Source organism: Dermochelys coriacea, chromosome 2 (genome assembly GCF_009764565.3).
Source record: "Dermochelys coriacea isolate rDerCor1 chromosome 2, rDerCor1.pri.v4, whole genome shotgun sequence".
Taxonomy (NCBI): domain Eukaryota; kingdom Metazoa; phylum Chordata; order Testudines; family Dermochelyidae; genus Dermochelys; species Dermochelys coriacea.
Window position 1 is genome coordinate 268,485,774 of NC_050069.1, and position 12,646 is coordinate 268,498,419.

Below are 12,646 nucleotides of genomic sequence, written 5' to 3' on the forward strand. Positions count from 1 at the left end.
GTGGAAGCAGATTTGTGTTTTTCCTTGAGGGAGGGGGTTACAGTCATGTGTGCTGTAGTTTTGCAGTTTGGGAGAAGACCGTTGAGCTCAGCATAGAGACAGCAGAAAAACTGAATTGCTTTTAAAGTCCTGAAAGTTAGCAGTGTCAGAGACAGATTAGGGTGCTCAGGCAGCCAGCTCTGGCTGGCTACTCCACAGTCTGTGAACTCTGTAAGCAGACACCTCTCACAGAGTAAGGCTCCACCAAACGCCCTTTGCCTGGGCCACATTCCCGAATAATCAAGAGATGGTAACTACTTTTGATCACTCCTGATCCAAGCTGGATTCGAAAGGTCCCAGGTCTTTCCAAATCCTTGACGTCCAGCACCACCCCGCTAATTTTCCAGGGCTGGCACTCAAAGGCCTGTCTCCAGTGTGGTTTGAACAATTTCTGACACTTGCCACAAATTTCACTGGCCTTGAAGGCACTGTTAATGGTGGGTTCTGAGACACCAGATCACAAAGTCATGTCATTCTTATTACCTTCTTGCCCCATTGCAGCTGCAATTTCAGTGCGATTGTAGCAGCTGGTAACCTATTAACCATTCATATTAGAGATTAACGCTTTATAACACTTGAAAGCTGAGAGGCCCAGCTTTCAGACAGTAGAGAGCATTTTCTTTTTTAGCTCTAGACGTTCTTTTGGTTCTAAAATCATGTTAGAATTGAACTAGGGGGAAACAATTCAGCCAATGGGTTGGGACCCACCAATGCTAGAACTATTAAGACAGGATTCCTGGTTTTCCAGTGGCATACAGCCTGGCTCTGTAGCCTTGTTGGTTCACAATATATCAGATCTGGAATTTGTCACTGGTCCTTCAACCTAGCAAAGCTTTTTATGGCAGTGATCCCAAGCAAACTATAAAGGTTCTGGACCAATGCCATTTTCAATACCTGAAACGATTAGTGACACAGTAATCAATGCACTACCCACTTGGTTTATCCATGGATCTGTTAAAGAGTCTGGCAACACAGGAGGTTTCTAAGGCTTAAAGTTTCAGAGGGCAGGGCGAAGACAAGCAACAGATAGAAGATGAGGTCTGAAAAAAGCCAGCAAATCAAAAGAGGTCAAAGAGTGATGTGACTGGTTAAAGTGGGTCACTTTTCTGTTTTAAATATTCCATACATTTTTAGTCACTTGACAAAACACAATGGCCAGGCCATGAAAAGGTCTGACCCAGACTATGACAAGTGGATCAGGGGAGGAAGAAGTAAATGCATGCCACAATGCATCAGGATGAGAACCCCCAGTACAAGCCACAATTTTGGAGACATAGTTGCAGCAACTGTTTTTTTCTGGGATGTGATTACCTGCTTTTGTCTTTTTCTACATAATTCAGTGGTCCCCAAACTTTTTACCTCGCGCCCCCCTTACTCCCGTTCCCCCTGCCACCCCCCCGAGCTGGGATCAGGAGCAGGACCGCGACTCCAGGAGGTGGGGACATGCATGGGGTAAGGGGGCTGAGGCGGGGGCCACAGCTGAAGGTGGGGTGGAGCTGGAAGCGGAGCCCTGGGCGTGGGCTGGCAGCCGGGACCCCGGGCGCAGGTCCGGCAGCCGAGCTGGGTGGCACTCCCTCCCCACCCCCTATGGGGGCTGGCCTGGGCCCCAGCCATGCCCCCTCCCCGAATGTTCCTCCGCACCCCCGCAGCCCACAGTTTGGGGACCTCTGACATAACGTCTAATAACTTGAACATTAAAGCACCTACACAGCACACGAGAGCTGGTGAGATCACAGCCCAAGGGGTTTGCCAGCCCACGCCCAAGGGGGTACGGTTTCATTTCACAGAGTAAAACTGGTTGGCTCTGAAATGGGTGTGATGTTGCACTCCATAATGCTTTATGGAAATATGCTTATGAAAGTAAATATGACATAACTGGAATATGTTTTATGCTAGATATGCCATGTAACATATCTCTGCAAAGGTTATGATCTACTGGATATATTCATCCTATTTGTATGCATGTATCATTTTTGTATTTGAAGTTATGAATACTGGCTATGTACTTGTTTAATTTTAAGTAGCCACAGTGAAGCAGTTGGTCAGCTTCCTGAGAAAAAAGAAAAGGAGGACTTGTGGCACCTTAGAGACTAACAAATTTATTTGAGCATAAGCTTTCATGAGTACAGTTCACAAAAGCTTAAGCTTAAATAAATTTGTTAGTCTCTAAGGTGCCACAAGTACTCTTTTTCTTTTTGCGAATACAGACTAACAGGGCTGCTACTCTGATTCCTGAGAAAAGACTATTCTCAGTAAGTGCCCAATCAAGAAACACTTAAGTTAACAAAAAGAAAAGGAGTACTTGTGGCACCTTAGAGACTAACAAATTTATTAGAGCATAAGCTTTCGTGAGCTACAGCTCACTTCATCGGATGCATTTGGTGGAAAAAGCAGAGGAGAGATTTATATACACACACACACACAGAGAGAACATGAAACAATGGGTTTATCATACACACTGTAAGGAGAAAAGGAGTACCCGTGGCACCTTAGAGACTAACAAGGTGCCACGGGTACTCCTTTTCTTTTTGCGAATACAGACTAACACGGCTGCTACTCTGAAACTGTAAGGAGAGTGATCACTTAAGATAAGCCATCACCAGCAGCGGGGGGGGGGGGGGGGGGGGGGGGAAGGAGGAAAACCTTTCATGGTGACAAGCAAGGTAGGCTAATTCCAGCAGTTAACAAGAATATCAGAGGAACAGTGGGGGGGGGGGGTGGGGGGGGTGGGGGGGGGAGGGAGGGGAGAAATACCATGGGGAAATAGTTTTACTTTGTGTAATGACTCATCCATTCCCAGTCTCTATTCAAATTAAATTGTACAACTAAATTAATTGTATCCAGTTTGCAAATTAATTCCAATTCAGCAGTCTCTCGTTAGAGTCTGTTTTTGAAGCTTTTTTGTTGAAGTATAGCCACTCTTAGGTCTGTGATCGAGTGACCAGAGAGATTGAAGTGTTCTCCAACTGGTTTTTGAATGTTATAATTCTTGACGTCTGATTTGTGTCCATTCATTCTTTTACGTAGAGACTGTCCAGTTTGGCCAATGTACATGGCAGAGGGGCATTGCTGGCACATGATGGCATATATCACATTGGTAGATGCGCAGGTGAACGAGCCTCTGATAGTGTGGCTGATGTCATTAGGCCCTATGATGGTATCCCCTGATAGATATGTGGACAGAGTTGGCAACGGGCTTTGTTGCAAGGATAGGTTCCTGGGTTAGTGGTTCTGTTGTGTGGTGTGTGGTTGCTGGTGAGTATTTGCTTCAGATTGGGGGGCTGTCTGTAAGCAAGGACTGGTCTGTCTCCCAAGATCTGTGAGAGTGATGGCTCGTCCTTCAGGGTAGATTGTAGATCCTTGATGATGCATTGGAGAGGTTTTAGTTGGGGGCTGAAGGTGATGGCTAGTGGCGTTCTGTTGTTTTCTTTGTTGGGCCTGTCCTGTAGTAGGTGACTTCTGGGTACTCTTCTGGCTCTGTCAATCTGTTTCTTCACTTCAGCAGGTGGGTATTGTAGTTGTAGGAATGCATGATAGAGATCTTGTAGGTGTTTGTCTCTGTCTGAGGGGTTGGAGCAAATGCGGTTATATCGTAGCGCTTGGCTGTAGACAATGGATCGAGTGGTATGATCTGGATGAAAGCTAGAGGCATGTAGGTAGGAATAGCGGTCAGTAGGTTTCCGATATAGGGTGGTGTTTTTGTGACCATCGCTTATTAGCACCGTAGTGTCCAGGAAGTGGATCTCTTGTGTGGACTGGTCCAGGCTGAGGTTGATGGTGGGATGGAAATTGTTGAAATCATGGTGGAATTCCTCAAGAGCTTCTTTTCCATGGGTCCAGATGATAAAGATGTCATCAATGTAGCGCAAGTAGAGTAGGGGCATTAGGGGACGAGAGCTGAGGAAGCGTTGTTCTAAGTCAGCCATACAAATGTTGGCATACTGTGGGGCCATGCGGGTACCCATCGCAGTGCTGCTGATTTGAAGGTATACATTGTCCCCAAATGTGAAATAGTTATGGGTCAGGACAAAGTCACAAAGTTCAGCCACCAGGTTAGCCGTGACAGTATCGGGGATACTGTTCCTGACGGCTTGTAGTCCATCTTTGTGTGGAATGTTGGTGTAGAGGGCTTCTACATCCATAGTGGCTAGGATGGTGTTTTTAGGAAGATCACCAATGGACTGTAGTTTCCTCAGGAAGTCAGTGGTGTCTCGAAGATAGCTGGGAGTGCTGGTAACGAAGGGCCTGAGGAGGGAGTCTACATAGCCAGACAATCCTGCTGTCAGGGTGCCAATGCCTGAGATGATGGGGCGTCCAGGATTTCCAGGTTTATGGATCTTGGGTAGCAGATAGAATACCCCAGGTCGGGGCTCCAGGGGTGTGTCTGTGCGGATTTGTTCTTGTGCTTTTTCAGGGAGTTTCTTGAGCAAATGCTGTAGTTTCTTTGTAACTCTCAGTGGAATCAGAGAAGTCACCTACTACAGGACAGGCCCAACAAAGAAAACAACAGAACACCACTAGCCATCACCTTCAGCCCCCAACTAAAACCTCTCCAACGCATCATGAAGGATCTAATACCCCATGGTATTTCTCCCTCCCCCCCCCCCCCCCCACTGTTCCTCTGATATTCTTGTTAACTGCTGGAATTAGCCTACCTTACTTGTCACCATGAAAGGTTTTCCTCCTTTCCCGCCCCTGCTGATGGTGATGGCTTATCTTAAGTGATCACTCTCCTTACAGTGTGTATGATAAACCCATTGTTTCATGTTCTCTGTGTGTGTGTGTGTATATAAATCTCTCCTCTGCTTTTTCCACCAAATGCATCCGATGAAGTGAGCTGTAGCTCACGAAAGCTTATGCTCTAATAAATTTGTTAGTCTCTAAGGTGCCACAAGTACTCCTTTTCTTTTTGCGAATACAGACTAACACGGCTGCTACTCTGAAACCTTAAGTTAACAATGAACTTGGAGATGCCAATCCACATCTGAGCTTTCCCAGGAATGTGGCCTGGCTGGTAAGGAACTCAGTCATGCATGGAGATGTGACTTGCCCATGTGACTCCAAAACTCCATCTTGGAGCTGGATTCTGGATAGGAGGGAGGAGGGGGTCTCCACCCACAAGAGAAAGTCTGGGTAAGCCCCTCGGAAACCCCTCCATTTTGCCTTCAGCTGGCTCAAGAGGTAGCCTCTCCACCCCCAAAGGATACCTGAAAGAAACTGAAACAAAGGACAGTAACCACAGAGGTGCCAGTGATTGCTGGACCAAGACTAGAAGGAGGCTAGTCTGTAAAAGAGGCTTATTGGAACATCTCTGAGGGTGAGATTTCATCTGTAATCACTTTCTTACTGTATTAGGTTTAGACTTGCATGTTTTATTTTATTTTGCTTGCTAATTCACTTTGTTCTGTCTGTTACTACTTGGAACCACTTAAATCCTACTTTTTGTCTTTAATAAAATCACTTTTTACTTATTAATTAACCCAGAATATGTATTGATACCCGGGGGGGGGAACAGCTGTGCATATCTCTCTATCAGTGTTACAGAGGGCGAACAATTTATGAATTTATCTTGTATATGCTTTATACAGGGTAAAACAGATTTATTTGGGGTTTGGACCTCATTGGAAGCTGGGCGTCTGAGTGTTGGAGACAGGAACACTTCTAAAGCTGTTTTCAGTTAAGCCTGCAGCTTTTAGGGGATGTGATTCAGACCTGCGTCTGTGTTTGCAGCAGGCAAGCGTGTCTGGCTCAAACAAGGCAAGGTTCTAGAGTCCCAAACTGGCAGGGAAAACGGGCTCAGAAATAGTCTCAACACATAGTTGATAGTTCTCAAGGAGGTTTCTGTGATCCAACCCGTCATAATGGGCATTACTCAAAAGAAAGGAAAGGGAGTGACTGACAAAGCAGGGTGGGCCAAGAGGAGGACTGTTATATTAAGAAGTGATTACTGATGCCTGAAGAGCATATATGCTTTCAGAGGTCTGATGATGATCCAGTGGAACCACAAACTCTTCTAATTCACACCAGTAGCCCACCTACAGGGGCACCTCCCCACATAGCCACCTGGGAAGTTTAAAAGCCAGATATATGTTCATTCATATATCTTAGCTCATTTAAAATTCGGTGCACTGAACGCAGAAAGCGAGTGTGTTAATGAGAAGGACATTGCTTATGACAGATGAACAGCTATTCAGCAGTGCATCCTTTGAAGCCCAGCTCATCCCTTTCCTGGTTAAAACTCTACTGCCCAGGACTGTGATCTTAACAGATAAAGCTAAGCAAGGTCCAAGCTGGCCAGTGCTTGGATAGGAGACACAAGTGCCGCAGGAAATGATGATGGTGATTCACAGGGTGACCTTCCTAAAGAGTCCATAGCACTGTGTCCTGACTCAGGGTGTTTACCCCTGCTGTCTCAGACAAATGCCTGGTTGGGCATTGCATTCCATAGATAAATCTTACCCCCCTGCTGTTTCCGCTGGTCAGAAAATTCTTCCTCACTTCCTGTCCTACAGCACTGTGGGCAGTTCCCTAGACAGTAAGAGAAGTTCCTGCATTCCAAGTTGTGGGGTGAATCCTGTACAGTGTGTAAAACACTTTGGAAGCCTTGGCCATGAAAAGTAGCGCTATCATTATAAATATACAAATAAGGACATGTACAGTCCACACAGACTGGTTGGTTTCATCCTCTCCCCTTCAGTACAGCAAGATGCAGCTCCTCCTCCGCCCCCTGCACGTGACCCCATCTTCCAGAATCCTTTGAGCTACTGCTTTTAGTCCTTTAAGAGATTCCTAGTGGAGCTCTTGATTGTGGCATATGTGGAGAGGGTGCTCCACTCTCCCTGCTCCTTTAGGGCCTGTTTGGAAGGAGACCTTCTCCTTCCCTCATTGCTGGGGATGGGCAGGCTCCACTCTCATGGGCCAGAGGAGAGTTTTGCTCTCTCTCTCCCTCTTACCCCTGTGAGGAAAGCACTACTGTTGGTCAGTGCCTCCCTGATACTGGATGTTTTGCATCCTTGTATTCTGAGAGAGCACCGGTGTGACGGGTATTCCAGTCACTTTGAATATGGTGTGGGAAGAGCATGGACAGTGCTGACCAGAAACACTCGGCAGTGGAATGACCACCAACAGGGACCAGTTTGTGACCTACGGAAACCCACTGGGGGCTATGCCACAGACTTTGAGATCTACCAACTGAGGCAATGAATGAAATTCTGCACTATAATTCATATGGCAGCCAAGATAACACTGTTAAAGGAACGTTTTGGCTGCCAAGTAACTACTCAGAAGTTAGGAAATGACCAAATAAATGTTGCCGTTGCAACCTGAAGTCAACTCCCTGGTGCACATGCCTCATCATACAGGCTTCAAATGACCGAGGGAAGTAAGGCTCTATGCTCGACTTAACAGCTTTCCTCTGCTCTTTCTGCTCCTTGGGAATGTAAGGTGATAACTTCTGAACGTGTGACCAGTCTGTAGATCTAAGAGCTGGTTGATAGCTGCCCTTAACACCTTCTGGCATAACTACCTCCCGCATCTCCATTCTGCCCAGAATCCCAAGGGAGTTGAACATGCTGACATATGAGGGACTTCTCTCTCTTTGGCCTTACGTTGTTCAGGGAGATGGTGTGACTGTGTCCATGTAACAGCGTGGCTGTGTCGGTGGGAGACAAATTTAGCTCTGGATGCATGCAAAACTACCACAAAACAAATTGACATCGGTCAACATAATTTTGCAGTGTAGTCCAAACCACAAAGAAAAGAAACCATTTAACAAATTACTAATTACACAAACTGACTTATTTACATCTCTTCCTGAACTTGCGGTGGCCAGGACGGTGGCACATAGGGAGCTTATGGGGACGGGGGAGAAGAGAAGGGTGCAAGGAGCCCCTGGTGTGTGCAGTGAGCTTGGCCTTCAAAAGCTACAAAATGTGTGTCCTTCTAGACCCAGGTAGGCTAAAATAGGAGTAGTCACAAGGGAAACAGGGGCACAGAGAGCCCCTGGCATAGGGAAGAGAAAGGGAAGAGGGGGGCACACAGAGCCCCTGGAGTGGGGAGGAAAATAGGGGACCCTAGAATGTAGGACACAGAGTCCTTATCATGAGGGAGCACATGCGGGGGATAGGGGTTGTGGGGAGACCTTGAACTAGAGGGGGATGGGAGGGTGGCACACAGGGAAATTGTGGGGGGAATGGAGGGATGCAAAGAGCCCCATTGTGTGCAGTGAGCTCAGCCTACAGTAGCTATGAACTATGTGACCCTCTAGTTAGTTTTTCCCATAGGCCCCCTGCCTCATTCACTGAATGCATAGTTATTCAACTTCTTTTTATCCCCCTCATTCAGTGTGTAACCCCAGCCTTTATTTAACACTCAGCACACATCTCAACCACTTGAGCTAACAAAGTAACTGGCAGTAGTAGTGGGTTGTTACCCTCTAAGGGAACTAGCCCCTAGAAGGTGGTAATACACACAATGACACACTCATTATGTCACCTTGGTCAAGTCACTTAGTTTGTCTCAGTCCCCTTTTCCCCAGCTGCAGAAAAGGGTAAACAAAACCATGGGGAACATCTACTGCTGTCTCCAGGTACATTAGCACAGTGATTGTAACCTGGAATGGTTGAGTATGCCCCTTTCAGGAATCTGATTTGTCTTGTGTACTCCCAAGTTTCAGCTCACTTAGAAACTACTTGCTTACAAAACCAGCAGACTATTACTGAAAAATTGCTATCTTTCTCAGTTTTACCATATAATTATAAAATCAATCAACTGGAATATAAATATTGTACTTACATTTCAGTGTATACAGAGCAGTATAAACAAGTAATTGTCTGTTTGAAATTTTAGTTTGTGCTGACTTTGCTAATGATTTTTATGTAGCCTGTTGCAAAACTAGGCAAATATCTGGAAGAGTTGATGTACCCCCTGGAAAATCTCTGCATACCCCAAGATGTACATGTGCCCCTGGTTGAGAACCACTGCACTAACACAAAGGGTGCAGGGGGAGGGTGGTGTTAACTCAACAGAGCTCTGAAGAAGAGGGGCTAAGGACCAATATTATTACAAGACATGCCAAAGAAACGGGCTGGGCTTGTGTAGACAGGTGAGATGTTGCTTACCACCTGTAGAAGATGCCTAGGACAGGACACCTGAATTTAGTTTTAATTAAAAATTAAACAGCTAATAGGGAAGTGTGAGAGTTTTTATGGCAGTGGTGCAGGAGCTCGTGATAGGATTTGAATGCTCCTCCTAAGTCAATGGGACACTAGAGAAGGGGAGCTAGGCCAAAAGAGTGTCACCATGGGAGAGGCAAGTGTGCACATGGATTGCCACACCTATCATTTCAGTTTCATGCTCACCCTCTGGCATAATTAACACAGCCCAAGGAAGTGTTGCTAAGGAACAGGTATCTCCCAGATCAGACCCATCTTAGTGGTGCAAGAGGCAGGCTCCAGTGCCAATCCCCAGCTCTTGGTTGTTTTATAACACTGTTCTGAAATGATAGCTGCATTCTGATCATAATTGGAAATAGGACTTCGTAGGCTAATAAATATGGATGCACTTTTACCAGGAATGTGACCAATTCAGATGTGCTTCTAGGTGGTGGGAAAAGGCAGGTACTAATGCCAGCCCAACAGCCCAACCACGTAGGCAGATAGACCCCGCACCAGATTGCAAGTCAGATGAATTGTATTTAAACTGCCTTCAACCACGGTTAGTGCCTGTGTTACCCCAGAATCTGACATTCCTGCATACACCCAAGAATTTGACAATTCTGCAGCCAATGATTTTGTATGTTCAGCCACTGCTAGCTGAAAACCAAACACCACATAGCTAGGAAAATCGTAGGCCTTTGTGAAGCAAGGTCAGACAACTCCAGGCTTGCAGTTTCTTAATCAGAATGGGAAGATGGGACAGAAAGTTAACAAGTATGAAAGAGAGTGAGTCAATAGTGACTGTGGTTTTAAATGCCCCTAATACATTGTTGGTATACCTAGAAATGTTTTAATAAAAAGTAATAAGTAGTTTTACTGAAATTAGGAAAATTAGTGATCCACTAATAGAGAGTCACAATAGGTTATGTTTTGTTTAAAGTTAGCTATAAAAAATTAGGCAAAAGAATGTGCTTTGGAACAATGTGATTGGGCAAGGATCCGCCGTCTAAGCTCTTCAGCAGTCAGACAGGAGGCAGGGCCCCACTCAAACCTGGCTGCTGATTCCTCAAAACCATTTCTTGACCTTAGGTAAATAAGAAGTGTTTTAAAATTCTGTAACCCTACTGTGACAGAATGTTTGTGTGTGTGTTTGAAATCTAATGAAAACGCAATTTTAGGTAAAAGCACTCTGCTTTGTATCAATCATTTATCAGACAGAAGCACTGTGTTCCCACTGATTAATTCTTAACTGTTTCTCTTTGGGCTGTGTCAAGGCAGTGGTTCTCAATCAGGGGCACATGTACATCTGGGGGAGTACGCAGAGCTTTTCCAGGGAGTACATCAACTCATCGAGAGATTTGCCTAGTTATACAACAGGCTACGTAATAAGCAATCTAGCAAAGTCAGCACAAATTAATATTTCATACGACTTGTATATACTGCTCTATATATGACACACAAAGTAAGTATAATATTTAAATTGCAATTGATTTATTTTATAATTATATGGTAAAAATGAGACAGTAAGCAATCTTTCAGTAATAGTGTGCTGGGACTCTTGTATTTTTATGTCTGATTTTGTAAGCAAATAGTTTAAGTGAGGTGAAACTGGGGGTACACAAGACAAATCAGACTCCTGAAAGGGGTACTGTAATCTGGAAAGGTTGAAAGCCACCGAGTTAAGTCACCACTGCTTTGAGATCTGAGAAACCCCACTAACACCCAAGCAGAAGTCACCAATAGCAACCGTGGAGAACATAAAGGACTTTAGTGTATAGGATTGTAAGAGTAGTTGTCATGTTGGAGCAGTTCAAAAAACAAGTCAAGAATTTATTTGGGGATGTGGGGGGGGGGGGGAAGGGTATTTTATTTTTCAGTCTTCTCTCACTCCATGGTTGAGCTGATTTTACTCAAACTTGCACACACACAATCACCTTGACAGAGACCAACATCTTTAAGAGAGAAATTAAGACCAACATCTTTAAGATTAGCTACTACTTGTGTATCTCAATTGCTAGATGCCTACTTTGACACAATGTGCCTGATTTTCACAGGTAATACACACCCACCACTCAAATTGAAATAAGACCATAGAAGCTGCCATACAAGGTCAGACCATGGTCCATCTTGCCCAGTGGCCAGTACCAGAGCTTCAGGTGGAGGGTACAGAACAGAGCAATTATGGAGTGATCCACCCGTATTCCACTCCCGGCTTCTGATAGTCACAGGTTTAAGGTCACTTCAAGAATGGGGTGCTGTCCCTGACCATCATGATTGACAGCCATGGATGGACCTATCCCCCATGAACTTATCCCGTTCTTTTTTTAACCCAGTTATATTTTTGGCCATCACAACATCCCATGACAATGAGCTCCAGAGGTTGACTGTGCGTTGTATGAAAAAGTACTTCCTCTTGTTCGAGTTAAACCTGCTGCCTGTTAATTTCATCCGGTGACTCCTGGTTTTTGTATTGTGGGAAAGTGTAAAATAGCACTTTTCTATTCACTTTCTCCACACTACTCATGATTTAATAGATCTCTATCACATCCCCTCTTAGTTGTCTCTTTTCTAAGCTGAACTTCCCTGATTATTTTACTCTCTCCTGGATCAGAAGCTGCTTGATACCCATATCCTAGAATCATAGGTTTGGAAGAGACCTTGTGAGGTCATCTAGTCCAGTCCCATGCACTCAAGGCAGGACTAAGTATTATCTTCTAGACCATTCCTGACAGGTGTTTGTCTAATATGAGATTGTTAAAATCTTCAATGACAGAGATCCCACAACCTCCCCAGGAAATTTATTCCAGTGCTTAACTACCCTGACAGTTAGGAAGTTTTTCCTAATATCCAACCTAAACCCCCTTGCTGCAATTTAAGCCCATTTCTTCTTGTCCCTATCCTCAGTTAACAAGGACAATTTTTCTTCCTCCTTGTAACAACTCTTTATGTACTTGAAAACTATCATCATGTTCCCCCTCAGTCTTCTCTTCTCCAGCCTAAACAAACCCAGTTTTTTTCCAATCATCCCACATAGTCATGTTTTCTAGACCTTTAATAATTTTTGTTGCTCTTCGCTGGACTTTCTGCAATTCGTCCACATTTTTCCTGAAATGTGGCACCCAGAACTGGATACAATATTCCAGTTGAAGCCTTATCAGTCAGTGTCTTGCTTACAACACTCCTGTTAACACACCCCAGAATGTTTGCTTTAATTTTTTTGCAAGGATGTTACACTGTTGAATCATATTTAGTTTCTGATCCACTATGACCCCCAAATCCCTTTCTATAGTATTATTTCCTAGGCAGTCGTTTCCCCTTTTGTATGTGCACAACTGACTGTTCCTTCTTCAGTAGATCATCTTTGTTGTCCTTCTCTGAAGCTATGACATGGAGGAACTAGAACATGCACAGTATGTAAGGTGCAGTAGTGGTATATTTTCTGTCTTGTGTTC

General features: G+C 44.7%; 1 protein-coding gene across 14 annotated transcripts in view; it reads right to left on the reverse strand.

Annotated features, from left to right (window-relative positions):
• The window catches only part of LOC119851297 (SREBF chaperone), a 111,553-nt gene that overhangs the window by 42,951 nt on the left and 55,956 nt on the right, over positions 1-12,646 (reverse strand). The window lies entirely within an intron of this gene.